This window comes from Catharus ustulatus, chromosome 2 (assembly GCF_009819885.2).
Source record: "Catharus ustulatus isolate bCatUst1 chromosome 2, bCatUst1.pri.v2, whole genome shotgun sequence".
NCBI lineage: Eukaryota > Metazoa > Chordata > Aves > Passeriformes > Turdidae > Catharus > Catharus ustulatus.
This window is the reverse complement of record NC_046222.1, coordinates 18,187,180-18,208,489: the sequence shown is the minus strand read 5'-3', so window position 1 is coordinate 18,208,489 and position 21,310 is coordinate 18,187,180. Positions and strand designations below refer to the sequence as shown.

Here is a 21,310-nt window from a genome sequence, read left to right as displayed (position 1 = left end):
ACATCTTCTGCCAATACTCCACTTTCATTCATAATGCTGCTTAAAAAAAAATTCCCACCTTCAGAATACTGTGAAATTACTGACTTACAATTTTGTTTTATTTATTGACAAGACAGTGTAAAGTAGGAGGAAAGCTTACTTAAGAGCTTTTGCCAGTAAACATGGTGTTTAAACTGCTGTTTATTGCAGTATTTGTTACCCCTATTTATTTAATGCCAACTTTGTAAAGTTAATGTGAGGAAGAAAATGATTCTTTTAAAGTTTTTTAAAACTTCATGTGAAGTAGTTCTTCACAATTAAACTATTTTTTCATATTCATAATCTAATGCAAAATGACAACTGATTTTCTTATAAAACATGGATTAGACAGAAGCAACTACTTTGGCACTCTGGCAGTATTGTGATGAACAGGGTAAATTGCTTACTGAACTTTTATTTCTAGAGACAGTGAACATGTAAGATTTTCAGATTTGCTGTTTATTGGTGTTTTGTTACTTAAAATAAAAATTTGATTGGAGGTGTATTTGAGGAGTACAGCACACTGTACTTAATGCCTGGGTGTAGACCTATTTGTAGTATTCTCACAATGGTGGCAGCATTTTATTATTTCTAATATTTATAAATTTAATTACCTAAAAAATGAATCAACAAAGAGGAAAAGCATGTTTTTGACACTTTCCAGTGTTCATGCTTTTTCCTTTATAGCACACAAATGCATAATGTAATAGCAAGTCCTTATGAGTGTGGACAATTCAGTATGTGAAAATAAACTAGCTTCAGGCATATCTGGGTACAAAGAAACCTAGTACAACAACATTTCAATTTTTAGCAAGGGGAAGGAAAGTTAACAGGATTTTATGAGACTACACTAAGAAAATCAGTTGCTTAGGAAGCATGGAATTTTTATTGTCAGAAATCTTCCACGTGGGTGTCTCTATATAAGAGATTTTATAAAATGTAGCAAATGCTGAAAGTAAGAAGCAGCATTTTATTGACCCTTAATGTCACGGAGCCTCATTCAGCAAAGATAAAAATAATTCAGTGGACTTGCACAACATGGGATCTGTGGAACTTAATGCAAGTGGAAGCTCTCTTCACAAGAAGCTTATCAAGTCCTGTCTACACCTTTTCTTTCTGAGAGAAAGTGGATGATGTCTTCCCTGTGGCTGTGCAGTATTTTGTTTGGGAGTTTACAATATTTTCTTTCTCAAAGGCATTATGTGTGTAGCAAATTGTCTGCTTTGAGACATTGTGGGATGCCCCTAACTGGGTTCCTGGCTGTGGGATCACTCGCCTCTTACACAGGTGTAGCAACAGTAAGATTTCTGCCACCCTCATTCCTGGGAGGGACACTCCTGTGCTTCTGGAGCCCCGAGGTCCCTGTGGCAGGGTTAGGCACACACATTACAGGCCTGCTTCTTGGTTCTGTTAATGAGAACTGAGCTGGCCCTGCAGGATTCACGTGGGGAAGGCTTAAGCCTGGTCCTGTGCCACTGTTGAGCTGGGTCAAGGATTGATGGCTATACCGTGCTGCTGAGTGTCAGGCAGTGTTTCAGTGCTTGATGCCTTTCAGTTCGTTCCCCAGTATGTTTTTTCTGCTGGCTACATAAGGACTTTTAAACTTAAACCTTGCTAGAAGTTATCTGTCTTTTTGTTTTGAGTATGTTTTTTGTTTGTACTCGTGTCTTGCACAGCCAAGAGGTATCCAGCAATGGGAGTGGGGAAAGCATGTCACACAGTAATAGTCAGGATTACATCTCTTGCAGTAGAATAGTACATCTTCCCTCTGTAACCTGTGTGTTCTTCTGTGAAACAAAATTTTAAGTTCTTGTTTGTGTATGTGAGAGAATGCATTGTTTTATGGTAGTCAAAGCAATATTTGAGAGAGACTTCATGAGGAATTTGAAGGTGAAGCTGGGTAAAGAAAACATTAGGTGAGAATGGAGGGAGGACTTGATTCCTTAACTCATTACATTTTTGTGGTTGGCCATGTTTGGGTTTGCTTTCCCTAAGTGGTGGTCTTTGAGCATATCCTGCCTACAGTGAACTACAGTAAGCAGCATCATGCTGACTTACAGGGTGAAGTACAGGAACATCAGTTTCTTTTGACCTCATGGTTGAAGAGCCTGATCCTGCAGTTACAGCTGTGCAGGTGAATTCCTGAACAAAAAGCCAGAACCAGAACTGCATCAGCAATGTGCACCCCTTTGCAGGTTTGCTGGCTGAAGTTCCTGGTGGTTGCAATTCCTCAGGAAAGCTGCAGATTTCCACATTATTCTTAGTTAGTGATGTACAGATAGTCCTGCCAGGGTCATGCACCTGTTGTAATCGGTGCTCAGCTCCCAGGCTTTCAGGCCATCCCTGAGCTGATGGTGAGCCATGTAGGAAGAGCTGGGAATAGAGAGAGACATTGCTGAAACATGCAGAGTTCCTGTGAATGAGAAGAGGGTGGAAGAGCATGAAGTGTGAGAATGCCATTTGGTAGATGATAAGTCTCCTGGCACGTAAGCCATTTTGTAGAAGTATGTTTGCTTCACAAGTTGGCTGTCTGTCTAGGGAAGGAAAGCATTCTGATGTACTGCAAATCAGTGGTCAGAGATGATAGATTTGGAAAGAAGTACAATTTTCACCTCCACTTCATTGGTAAATCTGTCTTCAGCTGTTCTTTCTCTTTGCAAAAAGTTTCTTTCTATCCAAATTTCATGTAGTGTAAACTTCCTGCCTAGCTCAGTTGTAATCAGTCAGCCACAAACTTGTGAGTTCCAGGATTTAGCTCTTGTTTGAATATATGTGCAATTCTTTTTGTTATTTAAGTTTCTTTATTTGTATTCCCTTTAATTTGTTTGAGATGTTCTTTCATACATTGTGTTAAACATCAGTCATTAAGTGCTTGTAATGTATTTTGAAACAAGTATGCAAAATTGCAGCGTGATCCTTCACTGATTACAGAACTATAGTATATGAATTAATAAGAAAATAAAAACAGCATAATTAATTTCCAGCTGCTTTTGGAGGAACAGAGGTGTTTATAAGGGGAAGTTTGGCATGTTCAAATTAAAGAATGACAAAGCTGGTAGCAAATATATTAATGCAGGCAATTATTCACAATTTATTTTCTCTGTTGTATTGATTAGAAGTGTGTTTTAGTGCTGAAAGAGTAAGCAGAAGCTCCAGTGCCGTTGTTTTAAAATGGTTAGATTAAATAAAAAGCACAAATGTCAGAAGTAGAGCAAGGGAAGGAAGTTTTTAACTTTATTTCTTAGTATGGAAGATCTTAAATAAGGAAGTAAATGACAGATAACTAAGTGTAATGGTTGAATTTCTTCATTTCTCATTTAATGAGATTTCCATTAACATGAGACAATTGCCTCTGTGTGTGTGTAAAACGATTTTTGGGTGTTTTTACCTTACATTCTCTTGTATGTTCTTGTGCTCAGTCTGTCTCGCCTCAGCACTGTGTCCCAAAGCAGCAGAAGGTAAATAAAGTCTGTGGTTAAAAGTGACCCAGGCAAAATCTCACACTGAGCCCTCTCGCCGTGGTTTGGTCCTTCCGAGTGCTTTGGAGGAAGCTGTTGAAGGGATCTGGATACTCAGTTGCTGGTTTTGAAATCACTTAGTTTGCTGCTACTCGGGGCTGGCCTGTTGTTCAGGTGGGAGCTCCAAAGCTTTGGGTCTGCGTGCCTGCGACTTCTTCCTGGTTTTTAATCAACAAAGGAAGATCCTACCCTCCTGGGAGATACGTCTAGAGGAAATGGATTATTTATTTATATAGTGAAGAGGACTCTTGAGGATGTCCCTGTCGAGCTTTTTGTTTCGCTGCGCCATGTGCTGATGGGGCCGAGTGAGTTAAAGGATGCTGGAGTGCGTGGAGGGAAGCACCTGAGAAAGCTGACCAGAAACTGTGTTTTGTCTAAGTGTTCTGCTGATTTCTCTGCCTCGGCTGATCTGGTTTCTGTATGCAGTCTTGCTTTCCTGGATGGACCCACAGGGCTGCATTTGCTGTTTACTGTTACTCTTCACAGAAAGAAGGAAATCAAAATGGGAGGTGAGGTTGTCATCACAGACATCTCCACGCAATGGGTTACATGAGAGAAGGGCACAGTTCGGGTCTACAATGGGGATGGTTTGTGTTCTCTTATTCAAGGACCCTAAAGGGGGAAAAAATATCTTTGAGTGGGAGATGGTGTTTTGTGGGGTTCTAACAGGCTTTGCAGAGATTGAGTAGGGATGAAGGGGAGAGTAGGGGACAGGCACACTGAAAACAGGGGAGGATTTTATGGCTCCTATTCCTGGCCCTTGTGAGCCCCTCTGTATGTACACTCCATGTGTCTGCTGCCTTGACATTCCAGTTACACCTATTGAAATTATTTAAATCAGGATTTTACTCAAAAAGCACTTGGTTTAAATCGGTGCTTGTAATCTCATTTTGTTTTGGTATTTTTGTTTTTTCAGGAACAGTCTTTATTGGTAGACAACCATTAAAATATGTTGCTAAATTTAGCCTTTACACTAAATTAGGCACTACCTTTTTTTGTTATTTCAGAGCATGCACTGTACACTTCCTAAGTGATTTCATGGCCTATGTGCATTTATCTAGATTGCAACTGTTAAGAAAGTTTTTGTTTAGGCCATGGCAAATTATGCCTTTTTTTGATTGTGGCCTTTAATAAAATTACACTCATGCACAAACAAATGCAAATAGATTTTGCACTTAAAATAAAAGTAAGGTATTATCCCTAGTAAGGTAACTGATTCTACTTAACCAAATGCAAGCTTTTAGAACTAACAGAACACAAACTTCTTTGTTTTCTCAGAAGAGAAGGAATACAAATAATCTTACTCTTTCAATTCCTAGTTAGTTTCCCAGCTTTGCAGGAAGTGCCATTAAGTGACTTACGGAGCAAAGACTCTGCAGAGGCAATGGAAGGTATTAGTTTCAGGTAACTTAGTTCTAAACTAAGGAAGAGTTATCTGTTGAGTATTTGAGCTTTGTTTACAGTTTTGACATGGAACATTTGCAATTTATTTTAATTTAATATAAATCAAATCACGTATATTACAGTGGAATTTAACAAAAAATCATTACAAACCAAAGGCACATAGCAATTAGGGTTTTTTTGTTAAAATACATCTAGCAACAATAACATCTGAAATGTGAATGTGATTTCTTTGTTCAGAAAGAGTTCAGAAACAGTATCTGTTTCTGTTAAGCAGAATATATTTTTTAGATGTCTTTAGCATCTATTATCCAATTCCTTTTAATAATAGGAGATGCCTTGGGCAGTATCTTCTGCCATTAAGGAATGCAGAGTAGCTCACTAGGTAATACTGTGACCATAGTAATCTTATTATTTTTTGGTGAGTTCTAGACCCCTCTGTAGCTTCTCTAAGATAGAGAGCGACAGATCTCTGTTTACACAAAAACGTACTTGACATTAAAAAACTAATTTTAAAATTGCTATTACAAGCTTTCCTTTTGACTATGTGGTATGTGATTGTGACTTTAATGGTTGAGGGGGTACTTTACAACATTCAGGAAGGAATCTAGCACTGCTGATGAGAGAAAGCAAAACATGAAACCAAGTTTTTACTGGATGCTGCATGTACTGCTAATGTATTAGAGGGAAAAAAAATAAGGGGAAAAAAATTGGTATATATGCCATGGCAACTCCATGGCTGGCACAAATTCTAACCCCCACCCTACCAAAATATTAATAGCATCTGACCAGTGAAAGAGCTTGATAACATGTATTGACTCTGCAGCTCCACGCGTTTTTTTCTGCAGCAGGGGAACTGTGTAGCAGTATTTGTGACCATTAAGGAATGCAGAGTTAGATCTTAGGTAGGAGAAGAGTTGTGCTCAGAAATGCAGAGTGTGCCTGAGGCCTGGTGGTACAGTTACACAAACTGTGTACAAATGCAGTTTTGCCCCTGCCACACAAAAAGGAGGAGTTAGACACTTCAAGAAGTGGTTTTATGGCCTTTACTCCCTGGTGCAAAAATAGGTTTCGTGATCCTTTGTCCTGTTTTTCTATATTCTTTTATATCAATATATAAGGTATTCAAAGTCTCAGCAGTTATTGTGGTCTAGTAGAACTAAACATGATAAGATTAGAAAGCTGAATAGAAATCATAGGAAAATTGAAGCAAAGGTCAAAATGCTATTGCAGGTTGCAAAGGTTTAAAATGGTCAATTTTTATAAAGAAATAAAAAGAAAACCTTCCTTAGAATTGAAACAGGAAGATTACTGAGTATTTCCTACTCTTAAGAGAGCAAGCCAAAGTAAGATGAATCACTCATCCTGAAAGGGTCGTTGTTTTCATTTTCACGTACATTTGATTCAAGATCAGCAAGAAAATAGCGTAGTTGCATATTTAGGTAACTTTTTTGATAGGAGCTGTTTATTGCTGAAGCATTCATGTTTTTAGCTGCTCTAAATCAATTAGCTTTTTTTAAAGACGAGTTCCAGCAGAATGCTTTACTTGCCAGCTACTGTACTGCTCTTGTGACACTCCACCTGGAGAACTGCATCCAGCTCTGGGATCCCCCGTATAATAAAGGCATGGACCTGTTGGAGCAAGTTCAGAGGAGGGGTATGCAGTTCATCGTAGGGCTGCAGCACCTTTCCTATGAGAACAGGCAGTGATTTTTCAATTTGGAGAAGACATGGCTCCAGAAAGACCTCGTAGCAGCTTTCCAGTGCTTCATGTGGCCCCTGAGAGAGATGGAGAGGGACTTCTCAGGAGACTATGTAGTGACGGGACACAAGGGAATGGCATCAAACTGAAAGAGAGCAGATTTAGATTGTGTATTAGGGAGAAATTCTCTACTGTGATAGGCTGACTGCACAGGCTGCCCAGAGAAGTTGTGGTTGCCCCATCCCTGGAAGTGTTCAAGGCCAGGCTGCATGGGGCTTGAGCAGCTTGGTCTAGTTGAAGGTGTCCCTGCCCATGCCTGGGGAGTTAGAATTAGATGACCTTTAGAGTCCCTTCTAACCCAAACCATTCTGTGATTCTACAGTGTGGCTGATTTTATAATTACTGCCTTTTCTTAGGGTTGAAGTGTTCTTGTCCTAACTTGCTGCTTCTTCCCCACACTCCCCCTTAGACATGTGAAATGTTGAGGCTTTCCTTCCTTTCAGAAAGTAAGTATTGGAGCCAAGATTTTATCAGGAGAATTGGTATCTTTGACAATATTCTGTCTGAAATCTCTCAGAGAAACATATTAATCTGCACGTGCTTAGTAGTGTTCTCCTCCTAGGTTACATTTGAATGGACTACTGGTCAGGCTACAAAATCTGAATGTAAATTTGGTCTGAAATCAGAGTTGTTGTGAGCTTGTGCAATTCCACTGAGGCTGCTGAACAGAATTTGGTTGTGTTAGTCTGAGAGATTGTGACAAAACCAGTTAGGAGAAATGTGTATTTAAAACATTGCTGAAACTATATCAGTAGCACTTGATTAGAAGAATGAGACACTCTCACTAATTTTTATTTTTTACTGGGGGCAGGGGAAGAGGTGGTGGTGGCATCCCATCATTGCAATTAAAACTCACTTTTTTCTCTTTCTTTGAAGAGGTAGTCAGATGGATGAACTTAGTGAAATAATCACCGGCAGTCCATATTTAGATTATGGGCCAGTCTGTTTTCTGAAACAATTTTAAATTGAGGAACCAGAAGCCTTTCTGTTAGTGCTGAGCCACAGTAGTGTCTCTGCCAAGCAGTTTGCTTTTGTGGTGGCACTAGCTAAGAGTAGAGGGAGTGGAAAAGCAGATGCACTGTCTTAGTCTGAGTACTTCAAGTTTGTGTAAGGTAAACTGCAGAGGAATGTCCTTTGCAAAGTATCATACATGTTGTGCACTGTCTGCAAAACAGATTCTGTTGCTTCCCCAGGTACTCCCACACACCAGAAGTGATGGGGGCAGCTTACCATATGTGTGATTTCCTTCATCTATCCAAAAAACAGCTATGCTGTTGCCCAGGAGGTGCACCCCATTAGGTGTAGTCGCTGTCATGCTGAGTTCAGTGAGAACTTTGTTACAGACTTCAATGGAAATAAAGATTTTTCTTACAAGTCAGAATTTATGGATCTCATTGAGGTTTTTTGAAGGATCATCTGTACTGTACCAGTATAATGACACTGGTGATTGGTGTGAATTTCGCAGTTTTACAAATGTGGTTGAAAGAATGCAGTAGCTTTAGCTAAAGGTAGAATATGCCACAATAGCTTTTTCAGTGATGGAGATAAAGTAGTTTCACCATTGACTTCATCATTTGGAGTGGGGATGGCTTCTTCCTGTATAAAGTGTTGTGCAGTTTCTGAAAGAAAAACTGGTTTGTGAGTAGCAGGGCAGAGAGTTGAGTAGAGTTGACCACGTTTGTTGTGTGGGTTTTTTTTGTTTTTTTTTTTTGTTAGCACTGTCAGGGTAAAATGGCAGTTGCATTAATTGCAATTGTGTGATAATACTTGGGGGAAATTTTGCAATGGGCCTCAGTTTTGCTTGATCTAGAGAAGATCAAGAGGAGATCTAGAAAAAGATCTTTCTCTGCTTCTTTCTCTGGAAAGGTGGACTTCAGGTCCATCCTACCAGAAAATCAAAATAATTCAGTTCCTAAACAGGTATATAACACAATCTTTTAAGAGTGTGTACTGTGGCACACCGGTAGTGTTGTTGCTTGTATATTACATATTTTGTTAAGCAGCATGTTTTTAGGGTAAAATAACATTTTACTCTTCTGTTGTATGCTTCTGCAGGCATCAACTAACTACATCTTACAAATATTTCAGAACCAGTGCTGCCCATCCCCATTTTGCAGATTGCAGAGTAGACTCAGGGATATTCAGGTAAGACCAGATGACTGGTGGCAGAATCAAGTACAGAATTCCTAAACTTCTTGCAAGTTCTTACATGACTGTTATACTTACTACACCAGCTACCTCTTTGTTACTAAAATATCTGCCATATGCACATTACTTTCCAATATTGGTTGGTGAAAAAATGGTGGGGCACTGTTACCTGTTGATTTCTAGCTTACTGGTTGAGTACTTGTGAACTTAGAGACTTGAGAAATCTGTTTGCATTCAAGTTCGTCCACATCTAAGAGCCTGTGCTGTCTGATAGGAAAATACCCTTGCAGGTCAGAGATTTTGGGCCTGGTCTTTTGATCTTCCAAGCCAAGGACTCTTCTTATTGTAGTGCTGTGTGAATATTGCCCTCTGTTCTTCCTAATTCTCTGAAAATTGCATTTGCAAGGATGCGTAGGCATGTTTTGTTTGTTGCACAAGGTGTGTGAAGGTGATAGAAACATATTTGTGCTGGTTCTAAGAATGAGCTAAAATATCCTATTGCTCAGAAGGACTTCATAAAGTCAGGCTTTGTCTCTACCTACATATTTCAGTGTGTTCAGTTCAGCTCTTCAGCCAGACCTTCTTGCTCTTAGGTTTGGCAGAAGTGGCCTGGAAGGAAGTCAGCATTGTGTCAATCTGGGGTTTTGCAGGGTACTTTGTAATTCAGGTGCCAAGTTTGAATTTGTAGTTTCATATTGGGTCAGTAGCAAGCAAGCCTAGTGACTGTCTTTCAAAGCAGGTAAGACTGAGAATCCATGAATCTTGTGCTTTCATCTCTTAGGTTAGTACAGTTCAGAACTGTGGACTTGTGTGTACCTGGGGTTTTAAATACCTTCTGTTTTCTCAGTTGGTACACAGTATTGAGCACACCTGAATCTGATTTACAGAAAAGTCCTAATATCTTGTTCACCTTCTGATTTCAAATCCAGCTCTCTGTATGCTGTACTGTGAATCTGTAGATCCCAAATGAGTTATCTCCCATCCTTGCTCTACAGTTTTCCAGCCAGCACTCAGGTTTTTTTAAGTACTGACATTTTTATTTAAATGTGAAAAAAATTGCATCTTTTAGACTGAGTTTTTTCCTCTCTTTGACTTATCCTTAGGACAGGGGTCTTGCAGGGTTATTCTAGTAATTCTGTCTGCAAGAAAAAGCCCCAAAACAACTGAAAACCAAATTCTAAAAAAAAAACCCAACAAAACAAAAAAATGGGAAAACGGCCTATAGGTTTTAAGGAGCTTGTCCTGAGGAATGCTGGTCCTGCTTGTTGTCCAAAGAATTGATTTTTATTTCACAAATACAAAAGTTTTTTGTTCATTCATTTTTAAGAATTGTGCTTCAGCTGTGGAGAGCACAAAGATCTTTATATACTTGATTATTTTAGGGCCCAGTCCTGCAATGCCTCCCTCTGTCATAGCAGTCTCCTTGAGCTATTGCAATTGCAGGATTGAGGATGTACATACAGCTAATCTTACATGGGCCTGATCCTGCTCTGAGACATTTTGGCACAGATCCTTGGGCATGTGCACAGTTCTGGGCAAGCTCTTGTGGCTTGGCATCAGTGAAACAATGGTGAAGATGGATCTGATTGTGTATTCCAGTTTATGAAGCAGTGAGGTTCCTCTTGGAAATCTCATAAAGCAGGCTATGTACAAAAGTTTGTGAAGTCTGTAACCTGGTTGATTTTTAGAGGTATTTCTCAAGAAATAAGACAATTAGATTCAGAACTTTCCTCTTTTCTCCTTGAAATGTAAGGCTAGACAGTTGACAGTGAAAGTAAATCAATAAGAATATAGATAAAGTAAAAAACAGAAGGCGCAAGTGGCCCAGTAGTGTTTGGTTTGTTTTGTGGGTTTTTGTTTGTTTTTAAATACTTCCTTCTCCAGTAAGTACATGAATAAAGTAATTAATTTATGTAACTTCTTGGAAAGTTCCCTCAACAAAACTTTGTAAAAGTCAAAGAATGTTTTTGTAGAAAAATAAATATTCTGAGAAAATGTAAAACAAATCTTAACCTGACAGCTAAGCAGTAGTGTTTCAGATGGGAGCCAGGCTCAAGCCATGTCATGACTCTTCCTTGACCTGGACCAGATGTTTTTGTCTTCTTGGAGAGCTCACAACTTTCAGCAAAGTTAATGCTGGTCAGTTTTTGCTGCTGGTGTTCAGAATACTGTGCAATACTTTCAGGAAGAATTGAAAAATCATCAGGTACTTTCCAGTCTGCTGCTGCTTGGGAATCCTGTATTGTCAGGTCTGAGTTACCAAGGAGAGCATGTCTAGTCTCGGGGTATGAGAAGTGTGTTTATGCTTCCAATGTTTTCAAAGCATCCTGAAGTATACTAGCTCAACTCTGTGGTACTGCAGTTACACTGAAGTGGGCATGCAGACATGCAGAATGTTACCTCAGGGATCTTCCTGCCAGATTAGTAACACAGCAGAATATAGGACTAGTAGAGAAATAAAATGAAAATAAAAGGATATAGCAGGATATGACTTACATCAAAATGGAATTTCTTATAAGGTCCTTGTATTTACTTCTTATGCTTCATGGTGTTATTGAGACCTGCAGTGGGTGTTGGATCCGATCCCTTCTGTTGCTAGAGCATGTTATTTTTTTTTTTCTCTGTAGCCGAGGACTGAAGATGCACATCTGCAGTTACAGTGAGACTGACATAACATCAGGGCACTCCAGAGCAGGGAAAAATCTGAAGAAAATAAGCTCTGGGTAAGGAGGTGTTTGTATTCCTAACACATATAGTGAGGTAGAGAATAGTGGTACCTGTCCTGTCTGTGCAAGGTGCTGGCTGTGTTGGGGTCAGGTAGAATATGCCCTGCAGTTCTGATTCACTCATTATCCAGACTGATAACTTGTAGAGCTGCCTACCACATTGTCTGTCTGGATTTCCTGTAGTAGAGATTTGGATGGGTGAGGACAGCTGTGAGAGGAGTGTTTCGGTGCCTTTCAGACAGCGAGGACACTGACATACCTCAGTCTGGGAGAGATTCTCAGTGTTGGAGCCAGAGGTGTGGTCAGAGATTGTCATTGAGCTTTGCCTTGTAAGTCAATTGTGCGGCTACTAGGGCCTTAACAATGTAAAAGAAGAGATAAGGGGTTGCTTGTGGGGGAATATGACAGCTGTCAGAGACAACCTTGCTTCTGAAGTTTCCGAGGAAGCTATTGAAATCCTGAAACTTTTTATTTAAGAACATACAATTTATGTTCCTTAGGTATGCTGTGCCAATTGATTAGTAGCCTGAAATTTTGTTATCGTTTCAGTCTTGAGCAAAAATTAATTCTGTTTATGGATTTAAAAAGATACTCCTGCTATATTTCCTTTTACTGTGCACCTGTAATTATTGTTCTTGAGTACATTTATGGACTAATAAAGGCCTTTAGTAGAGATGATTTGCTTTTGATATCAGGAAGAACTGTTCCTGTTTCAAGTCTGTCGACAGTTTTTTCTCTAGCAGAAGGAAATTCCAAGGAGTGAAGGTTGCTACAGTTGGCATCAATAGACAGCATGATAGCTCTCCCAAGTTCACTGGTATGAGGAGGAAGAGGTGCTCCCTAAACTGGTCTTGCATTTTTGTGCATCTGTAACAAATCACTTGACTCCAAGAATAGACCAGGAGCGGGTTTGTTGAGGTTGTTGATCAGGTTCATGGAGTTACATCATCTACAATCCTTTGTGCTCTTTCAGTTTTGATATTTGGAGCAGCAGAGGTTTGGTTTAAATTAAGAGAACCTCATCCCTTGCCAGGGATTGTAGTGCTGTTGTCTTTTGCACCTCCACAAAGTACCTGTCAGCGGAACAGTAGACAACATGTTAGACATGAGGATGAGGATCCACACATCTTCACCTTCTTGCTACTGTGGTGCAAAAGTCTTTCTATTTCCAGCTATCTAATTCTTCTTCAGAGAACTTGACTCATTCATTAAGTTGGCCTTGTATGATTGAGGTAGCGCTGGATGAGGAGAGGAAAAGCATAAACCAGGAAGTCAAATTGCAGTTAAAAAAAGTTAAATACATGGAATAGGGTCTTTTGGGAGAACTAAACATGTTATCACCATATAAAAGGTTAAGCATATATGTAATTCTTTGAGACTGAGGTTATTATTTGGTTTCAAAATTGCACTGAATGCAAGGATTTTCAGTCTAAATTTGTATTATTTCTGTGTGGAATCTATTTTGAACATGTGAAATTTGCTAGTGGTGACAAGTATTTGATCATAATGTTATTTTAAACTTGGACACATCAGCTTCCAAAACTTAGGATTCTTGACAGATATTTAAATATTTAAAACACCCTCTATAAGATTACTAAATCCAGCAGTTCAACTATATAAACAATGCTAGGGATAATGAACCAGAAAATATTCAAAATGGCATACCCTCTCCATAAATATTTCTCTCTTATTTCAACATTCACCAGGGTGAATCACAAGAAAAGTAGCTCCCAAATGTTTATTTGTTCTAACTCACTAGTTTACTGATGATCCAAGCTTTCAGGGAAACTCATGAAGTCCCACAAGGTGGCAGGAGCTAACTGTTCTATATTAGACCATTAAGTGATCATAAGCTTGTTAGGCCAAAATTTCAAAACCCCCACCTTTGTGTTTCTTAGACTTCTGAACAATTTTGGCAAATTAACAAGATTCTGTCCTCAAGAATCTTACTTCCAGATAGACAATTCAAGTATTCTTACTTTGTCAACAGAACAGGACCTTTTTTTTCAGTAGATGGTGGTAATTTGCTTATAGCGTGCATTGTCACTGTAAGTTGAGAACAGGGATGAATCCATTCAGGAACTTGGTGATGAATGAGGTTCACAGTTTAACTAACTGACAGTGAGCATCTCTGACTTGCAAATTCACATTGACACTGTGGGAATGCTCATCACGAGGTGGGACACAGGGCTGAGGAACTGCAGAAGAGAAGGACTTCTCTGCTGCTTCAGTGAAGCTGCAGAGATACTTCACTTTGGAAACTGAAGAGTCAAAACATTGTTAAAAGTGTTGGAGTTGGTGGATTATTGGCAATAATTGAAGTATCTTATCCTAACTAGTGAGACAGTGTTGGCTAGTATATGGAACATAAGGCTGAGAATTTTTTTTTTTCTTTTCACAGTGCCCCAATGTTTATTTAGGTTGCTGGAATTCTTATTCCACTTCTCTTGCTTTTGTTTCCATGTATCTGCTGATGGGTCGGCACTTACCTGAATGTGATCAGGATATAAAGCACAGTAAAAGAGCAAGGAGGTTAATCAAGTATGTCTCCTCAAAAGCATGATTTGAGACTTGTGGTTATATCCCCATGCTTGCTTAACCTTGCACTTGGAGTTCCAAGTCTCATTTTTTTAGAAAGTCTCTCTGGCCTGCCTTAGAAATCCATGGACTTGAGAGTTTTAGTTGGCAAAAGTAACACTGAAAGAAACAGTAATAAGGTGAAGTGATTTTCTCTGATTCAGTGGACCACAAAGTGTTGGTTTGAGACTTGTGAATCTCTTGATTTTTGTTTAGAGAATTTATTTTAAATCAGCTAATGTCCATTTTTGGGTTTTTTTTGAATGAGAGGATAAATATATATATTAACCAGGTATCTTTGGGAATGTGAACAGTGCTGCTTATATATATGGACAGACAGTGCGATTCAGTAGAACTCACATGAAACAGATTAGTAGCTTTCTTGATCAGTAGACAGATACTAGGAGTAAAAATAATTCAACTCTCATAAGAAATTTTCTTCCTTGCCACATGGTGTCAATTGCTTGTCATTATGATGTAGAAAAAGTTTTTAAGCCTGTGTTGTGGGGATATCTGTAATAGTCATATAAGGTGGATGAAGTTAAAATCCTTCCATGCCTGATCTGAAATAGTATTGATGGAAGGAACTTGCTACACAATTGATTTTAAATGTTCTTGACTTACAGACCTGTTGCACTAGTGTGTGTTGTCCAGTAAAACATTTCTACCTCACTAGTGACAGGGGTGAGCAACCATATAGAGATGAGCATTCTCAGCAGCTGCCACAAAGAAGTAGCATAAACCATTGTCCTGACAAAATAGGTGAGCTTCAGAAGCATTTACTTTCATGCCCTTATTTGCAGGAATGCTTGAAATTTAGAAAAATCTTTGGGTTTAGAGCTGACCTGAGTAATTTTAGCGGCTGCAGTCAGATAATGCTTATAATTTCAAGTGAAAATTCAGTGATTTTCAGTGGTTACACCTGTCATTTGCCTCTATTTTGAAAGAAACTCTAGTTCTTACATAAACATCTTAAAATAATTATTAGAAAGTAAATATTAGTGCAATTTTTTCAACATAGTTGAAAAGGTGCGTGATTTACGGAGTAATATGCAAACAGGATCAGGACTCTCAGCTCTGGATTATTAAGTAATTGTTGCTTATTGAAGCAAGTCTGGCTATATCTGTCATTTCTTCTGTTTTAAATTTTCAGTCACACAAATGAGATAGATGCCTCACTTCCATTGCAATTCAGAAGCAGTGATGTAGCTTGCAGAGAGTTTGCTACTGCTGCCTGTTTAGACCACTGTCAGTTTGTAAAGTTACAGGTTGTCACTATGTAAAGTTTGATTCTTATGTTTCTTTATGCACAAAAAGTCAGTGATCATGATAATACCAGGGTTAGAAAGAGTGCAAGCAACTGACCACACAGTCAGTACAGAAAAAGGCTTTGGAGTGTTCCAGTGACATATTTCCTTTTGGGCAGAGGAGTAGCTTTCCAGAGAACTGTGGATGCTGGGGTGTGGTGTTTCTCAGCAGCGGCAAATAAATGATCATGAGATACCTGCTTCGTGGTGTACTTAAAATTGGTATACTGAACTGAGAGGCTTAATAAAGATCATTGGATAGTTTGGCAATTGATGGCAATTGTTGTATAACTCCAAATTAATGACAGTATTGCTAGAGGAAACAGTGGGAGGTGAAGAGGACTGCACAGGGCATGTGCCCCTCCAACATAGTTATCTTCTTCCAGGAAACCCAGGGTTTTCCCTATCTGCCAAACCCTGTCTTAAATGCCTCAACAGTTTGCTGATTTTGGTTAATTCAGGGACAATGGGAGTTGCCCTATCCACCAGATTCCCTGCTGAGGTGCTGAGTGCTTTCTCTTCTCCATGACCAACTTGGGAATGTAAGGCATCACTGGCCTCTGGTAAATGCCCAACTCAAGAAGGAGTCCAGGCAGACAAATGGGCAAATATATACTGCCTGTTTAGTAACTAAGCTACGAGTTCTGTGCATCCCTCTCAAGTTTAATTTGAGGGATTTTGAGGTCTAGAGAATTGGCTGTGCAGCTTGCAGGGGTTTTTAAAGAAAAAGTGGAGAGATTCTTTATTATCAACTTTTTGGAAACACCTTGATAAAATGTAGCATTTAAAAATACATACAGATAAAACCTGACATAATCTCAAGAGTAGTTCTCTACATGGTTTTGGGGTTACCCAAGGGTTCTTTCAGTAAGGCAGAAGTTTGGGTTTGGCAGTGATAGCATGGAGCTCTGTGTGTGCTAGTTTAACTTGCATTGGATAAGGGGAGGTTAGATCATACAAGTAGGGTTGGGCTGCTGCACTTGGAGTTCCCAGTACTTGATTAGTTGTTTTAAATCAGGTTGCTGTGTCCAGGAGCTACCAAAACTACTGAGTCTCTGGGGCCAGTCACTGACAGTCGGTGCTGATGAGACAAGGACATGGCCTGGACATTCCTTCAAGAGGCAAGATCTGGTTAGGCTGCAGTATCAACTCTCCCTGTGCTAGGAGGTTGCAAATCCTGTTTATGGATTTCTTTCAGAGCACTGGATGTTGAAAACAGTACTTTCTCTTGGGAAATGATTATTCAATTAACTGAGTATTTATTTTGATAATAAGTTTTGTTGTTGTTGAAAGTGAAAACTAGTTGGGGATAAGATCTGCTCATTAGAGGGCTTGTTCTTGGGTTTTATAGGAGTGGGGGAGGCAGGGGAGGATGAGCTCATGTTAGAATTTTTGCCCCGTTTTTCTGCCCTTAGTTAAAGAAGCTGTCATTGAAAACTAGAGTCCTTGGGAATGTTTGGGAAATACAGAAGTAAGCACTGAGGTCTCAGCCTGAGACCAAGTTACCTGTGTTTCTCTGAAGTATCTAGTGTTTGCCAGCTCATTTCGTATCAAGACTGTGTTTAACGTTCTCCCCCTACTCTCTGGTAAAAAAAGTAACATCAAAAAAACCCTAATAGAACAATTAGTTGCTGAAAATTTACATAGGTATCTATTGACAGGGAGTTAATGTGTCTTTGTGGTTTATATACTGCATTGGTTTACAAGTGATGCTGTTAAATTCACAGGCCTCATGTTCACCCAAGCGGAAGATCAAATTGTAATACTGGAATCACTTTGATGTAAGTGTAAATGTTGGAGATGTTGAATTACACCAAATTACTTGTTACAACAGTATCTTGCTTCTAGAGGAGCACACTTAGCCTTGCTCAGGTTTTTTCAGCACCAAAGCTAGCAATTGCTTCTGCTCTCCTGCCTTTTCCTGAGCTGTACCAGGCACAGTACCAAAGAGCAGCAATGGTGGTCAGCTGGTTGAGAGATGCAGGGATGCAACTGATGACTTCTCTAGAGATTAACAGCAGCCTCTGGGAGATTTTTGGTCTCCTATGGGCCACTGTACTTCTCTGTTGCAGTTCAAAATGCAGTGGTGGAAAAATAGCAGTGGGTCAGCTCTGCAGCAACTGCATTTCACAATGCCATGTTTTTGTGTAAATATCTCTTACTGCTAACCTGTGTTTTACTTAAGGAGTGCAGGACAAGTGCTGGAATAGGAGAATTTGTATGAGTGGCAAGCCAGTACCTTAACAAGTATAGTGGCTTTTCTGCTCACAGAGCAAGGACATGGTTGGGATCCATAAAGCCTCCTTTGCAGCCTATCTTAAACCTATTCTTCCTGTCAGTTAAAAACAAGCGAAAAAAAAAAACTCAAAAGTGTTTGCATATATTAATGCTGTTACTGTGTTGTATTTATATGGGCAGCTATCGAACATGTAGATTAGAATCTGTGTTCCTTGCATTCATGCTGGAGTGGCAGGAAGAGACCCACCCTTTTCTATGGTGTCTCACACTTGCATTTTAGCCTTGAATGCAAGGAACCTGTATGATTTTTCTTGATGAAGAGATCTGCTGTTTTATATGTGCAGTATCACTTTGCATACTTAATTAACTTCTGGTGAGTGAACCTAGAATGTAGAAAAAAAATTGGTTTGGGAGATTTTTTATTTGGGGGGGGGGTAGTTGCTTTTTTTAAGTAAAATATGAATAAAATATTAAGTAAAATATTGCATAGTAAAAACTTCTTTTAAGCCTGAGTCCCACGCAAACACTGTGGAGAAAACCACAGACCAGAGGATAAAAAAACATCTTTTTAAAATTGGATGAGAAAGATGTCTCATTTAGTTTTAGATAGTATGCAGACAAAATGAAGAAAACTTTCAGAGGAGATCATGTGATAGCCACTGATTCACCTGATTGGTGTCAGGTCTTTAGACAAGAGCAAACATCATTATAAGGGATGTTACAGCAGATATTTTGCTTTTGCAGAAGCACCTTGAGTTCAGTTTGTTTGCAGTTGCCTCAGAGGAATTAGTTGCTGGTAAAGCAAAAGAACAGCTAAAGATTGGGTGGCATCTCAGAAATCCATAAGGATAGTTGAAAATTTTTCTTTTTTTTCTGGATTTTTATGTTGGCTACTGTATTTATACTGTGCTTTCATGCTGGCATATAACCCCCCCTTCCTCGTTTCCAGGGAGGAGTCCTCTGTCCTTGCTCTCAGCTGTGGTGGCCTTGGCTGGGGCCAGCCATCCTCCTGCAGTCTGCTTCCCAGGGATGGCTGTGCCAGGCCAGCTGCTTCCAAAACCATGATGTGTGCTGATGTACCCCTGCAGGCACCCTGGGGCAGGGTGGGAGCCTGGGCACCCCCTGCCAGAGGGCAGGGATGGCAGGGGAGGATGTGGAGGTGGGAGAGCAGCCATAGGTTAAAGCAGCATAAGGACAGCTAAAGGTCAGGCAGGGTTTGCTCTTAAGTAAAACTGAATGAAAATTATTTCCCTGCTGCTTTTGCTGCCCTGCTCACTTTTCCAGCCAGCATGTTTATGGAGGAAAATATAACCTGAATATGCCAGGAATGGGGTGGCAACCCACCTGCAGGGACCTGACCTCTCCTCCATGCTTGCTCCCTCTCACTCAGTGCTGCCACAGAGACTGATCTCATCTCCTGCCGTGGCTGGTGCAGCTGCCAGCTGTCCACAGATGCAGACAAAATATATTTCTTTAAGTCACTTCCCTGTTTTCTGAATCCTGCCCACTTTGTTCTCCAACTTTTTCCAGTACCTACAGAAGTCTGTCAGATTTTTGGACCTTAAATGTAAAAGGAAATCTAAAGGTCACAGATTACATCCCCAAATAAAGCTAAACTTCAGAATTCAGGCAAAAGTGACACCAGTGGGATCAAGCTCCAAAAATCTGAGCTATAGTTCAGGTGTTCAAGTCTCACGTGGCACTTGATCACTGTCTCAATATACAAATAGGTGCCCAACTTGGGCTTTCTAATGTGCAAGCTAATACTGAAACCTGAAGAAAATTGCAAATGTATCCCGAAAGCAGAACTCAAGCTGCTGTAATGGTTTTTCAGCATTTCCTTAAAATAAATTACATTTGAAAGATATATTTTTATATATTATAAGAGTTTGAATTCAATGAAGTACTTAGTGAATGAGATGTGAAACTGGAGGGAGTGTGGGGCTTTTTCCCTGCAGAAAAGATGACAGTATTTGGCCCCAGACACTAGAGGATTCTGTAAAAACAATTGCACATACTCTAAAGGAAATATTCAAATAAATGGTTGTATGTAGTGGTTTTTCTAATTGGGCTTGATGTTTTATCACAATTAGTTTTCCATTTAGGAGGGGGAGGGAGGATAAGAACTATAAAACTTGATGTAAATTATCAGAATGAAATAGTTTTCAACTGCTCTTTGAATCTTTGCACCTCTTTTAAGAGTATGTTTAGAAAACATTGCAGCAGTATTTCTAGGAAGAAAACTGGGTTGTTTCGGAAATCAGAAGTGTATTTCCTAATAAATTGTTTCTGATAGAACTAGAAAATAGAGAAGATTGTACTAATAGAAGTTTATTTTTAAAACTTTGGATTGCATTTTAACCGCATGGAGAACAGCTGTCATTATTCTTAAAGTAAAAACTAGACAAACCCTCCTAATTTTAAGAAACTTTGATACTAGAAATGTGTTGGGTTTTTTTTTTTTTGCTACAAGTAATATGTAATTTTACGTTGTGAGAAGTAAATTTCTGTATTTGTAAATTTGCCAATAACTTATTCTCGTAATTCTAAAGAGGGGGCAACAGTGATAAAATTTTATTGATTGTATGTAGTATCTGAGTACCTTCCACCTATAGCAGAGAGGAACTGGGATTTAACTTGTCAGGGATAACAATGTGGGGGAGGGATAAGAAGAGACAGCATGCTGCTTGTTGGTAGGATTTTTGGCTTGGGTATTTTGTGCATTATTTAGGTATGACGTTTGGAGCTGAAGTTTTTCTGACGTTTGAGATGTGTGGGCGTGTGCAGTAGGTAACAGGGCAGTGGCTTTCTGTGATGGAAATGTGCTGTTGATGTACAGCATAGCTCAGAAAGCATTGCTGGGGACATGTGCATATATGAAAATATTTGATACAGCTTCTAAGAAGTGCTGAGATCCAGGAATCATAAAAACAGTGATTCTGCTATTTCCAAATACGCAGATTGTCAATGTTTTCTGGAATGTTTTATGAATAAATATATCTGTTTAGTGTTAATTGTGTGATATTGCAGTGTTATATAAGCATTGGATTGGGAGATTGCATCTGTTTTGAGGTCAATAGTGACTTTGTTTAGATTTAGTAATTAAAATTGTATTTCTTCATGGAATTGGAATAAAATGTGGAGCTTCAGTGGAGATGATACTTTATTAGTATTGCTGCAATACTCTCTATGTGAGCACAGTTCTGGTCTGAATTTTACAGGAGGCGAGGTTACAGTAGTAGACTGAAATTGCAGATTTGTTTGGAGAATTGTTTGGATGTCTTCACTGGTAGTCACTTCCAGGTTAAGTTTTGGAGTGTTTTAAGCATATTCTCAAGATACTTGTTTGTTTCATTAATTTCTTTGCTTGCTGTCATATTTCCTTGCTATGTAGCAGGAGAAAACCTTCACCCAGGCAAGATTAATCAGTGTTACTTTTTCCCTATCTTTTTTGACCAGATCTTCTCCATCCTGGTCACTTACTAAGTAATTCTAATCCTCATGAAGTACCAGAGCAGCAAGCCAGGAGAAGTCATCCTGTCATGTCAGTTCAGGACAAGATAGACAAACTGATGGAGTGAGTAAATGTGTGATCAAACTACCTCTGGCTTGGCT

General features: G+C 39.3%; 1 protein-coding gene across 4 annotated transcripts in view; it reads left to right on the top strand.

Moving 5' to 3' along the window:
- Window positions 1-21,310, top strand: part of BBX (BBX high mobility group box domain containing) — a 144,283-nt gene that overhangs the window by 6,237 nt on the left and 116,736 nt on the right. For 2 of the 4 annotated variants that reach the window (XM_033053606.2, XM_033053610.2), the window contains exon 3: window positions 11,475-11,570. The exons of the other annotated variants lie outside the window; for them this stretch is intronic. The gene's annotated coding sequence lies outside the window, so the exon portion shown is untranslated. The remainder of the gene's footprint in view (window positions 1-11,474; window positions 11,571-21,310) is intronic. 4 annotated transcript variants of the gene reach the window in all.